Below are 2062 nucleotides of genomic sequence, written 5' to 3' on the forward strand. Positions count from 1 at the left end.
CCCTACTCGTCTATCTCAGGACCTCCCCTCCAGGGGGGATAGGAGGTATCCCAGCCTCTAGGGCCCCCTTTTTTTTGGCAGAGGCGTGGCCAGGGCTGTGGGAGGGGCATCTCTTGCAAAAATAAGCCAGTGAGAGATTGTAGCTGCTGAAGAGCAAGGACCAGGGCTGTCTCGGTCCTAGTGATTAAGCCCCTACTTTGGCTAGTAGGGAGAGACAGGAAGAGGGGGAGGCAGGGATGGGGGACAGAAAAGGAAGGAAAAGGGGTAGGAGAGAGGAGAAAGAAGGGAAAAAAAGAAGGACGAGAAAGAGGAGGAAGAGACTGAAAGAGGCAAGGGGGGATGGAAGGTGGGCAGGACAGGGAGGAGGGAGAGGGGAGGGGGAGGAGAGGCAGAAGGACCGAGTATGAGGCTGCTGCTACTGGTTCTGGGCCTCTCCATCTTCATCTGCTCTGTCTCCACCGGGTTAGCTTCTCCCAGAACGGTCGACTCCCACCCTCAGCTGGGGTACAGCACCCACCTGGGAGAGCCCAAGGTGCCCTTCACCTGCTCTAGTTTACAGCCTCCACGCTCACCTCTTCTTTCCCACCGTCTGGCCTCGGCCAGAGCGGCTCCCTCTCCTGGGACCGCCCTTCCGCTCTTCTCCTGATGAATTCCCGGGACCCTTGATGTCTCAGCCCAGAAGTGACCTTCTTCTCGGGGGCCCAAACAGAGATGGCCCTCTTCTGGCCTCCAGACAAGCTTTATTCAGGCAGCTTCTCACACTGAATTATGATGTCTCAGCCAGTGCTTCTCCTGGGTGGGGACCGCATCTTTACCATCTGTGTCGTCCACCCCAGCCTCCTACGCTAGCACCTGGTAGCTCCCAGTAGGTGCTGGTAATGCTGGTGATGAGGACGTTCAGCAGAGAAAAGTGAAAGTGGGCTCAGGTCCCAAGAGTCACTTTAAATAAAGGCCATTATGTACCCTAAGCCTTTGGTTGTGCGCTTCTAAGCGTGACATCCTCCATAACTTGAACTTGAAGTATCTCTTCATCACTATCTTGTTTCTCGAAGCAACCAGTTTCTCTTCTTGACCCTCTCCCCATTTTGGACCCTGTGATAGGTGTACCTGAGCCTCCAGGAACTTGGGCTCTCTGACATTGAAATTGACCTTGAGAACAGATCTCTCCACCCCCGAGACAGGAGCTGCATTATTAGTCAGAATTCTTTTGGTCAAGTCTAACGAAAACCCAAGTCAATTCGACTTAAGAAAAAGAGAGATGACAGGATTTATTGACTCACAAGGCTGGGCTTTCGGGTGGTTGAATCTAAGGATCCAAGCGACGTCATCAGAATGGGGTTGATCTTTCTGTCTGCCTCCACCCCTCTATCTTGTGGCTCTGAATTTTTCCTTGTTGGCTTCAACCCCAGATGGGCGCTCTCCCACCATGGCCCCCAGAAGCTCCAGGATTTAGTCCTACCATTTAAGAAACCCGATAGAAAGAGAGCACCTCATTCTCAGAATTCCCAGCACGAATCCCAGGGCTGACTCTCATTGGACCAACGTAAGTCACATGTTCATCCCCGAACCAATCATGGTAGCTGAAGCGATAGAACATGTTAATTGGCTGGGTCATGTGCCATTTTTATAGCGAAGGGTGTTCCCCAAAGGAAAACCAAGGTGCTATTTTTCCAGAGACAAAAAATATAGATGCTGGGCCAGAACAAATCAAACTAATGTCATTTATAGAGATTCTCGGGACGACGTTGTGTGTGGAGACAAAATGGTGGAGATAAACCAGGACCAGAAGCGAGACCTCATCGGATGTTGTACAAAGGTGGGAGGCGAGGAGGCAAGCAGGAGGTGAATCGAGAGGTTCGATCAAGGAGTGGTACCTCCCAGCAGCCAAGGGGCAGGGCAGGGCAGGGCAGGCGAGAACTGCAAGCCGTTCCTTCCCAGTTCAGAAGTGTATTTTATAATTCCTGGAGAGTTAGTAGCCTATCCTCAGCCTAGCCCGCCTCCTGCCTCTAAGTAGCAGAGGCTGTGCTGTTGCCTCTTGTTGGAAAAGTTGGTGCAGGTCGGG

Source organism: Pteropus vampyrus, unplaced genomic scaffold (genome assembly GCF_000151845.1).
Source record: "Pteropus vampyrus isolate Shadow unplaced genomic scaffold, Pvam_2.0 Scaffold143, whole genome shotgun sequence".
NCBI classification, from domain to species: Eukaryota; Metazoa; Chordata; class Mammalia; order Chiroptera; family Pteropodidae; genus Pteropus; species Pteropus vampyrus.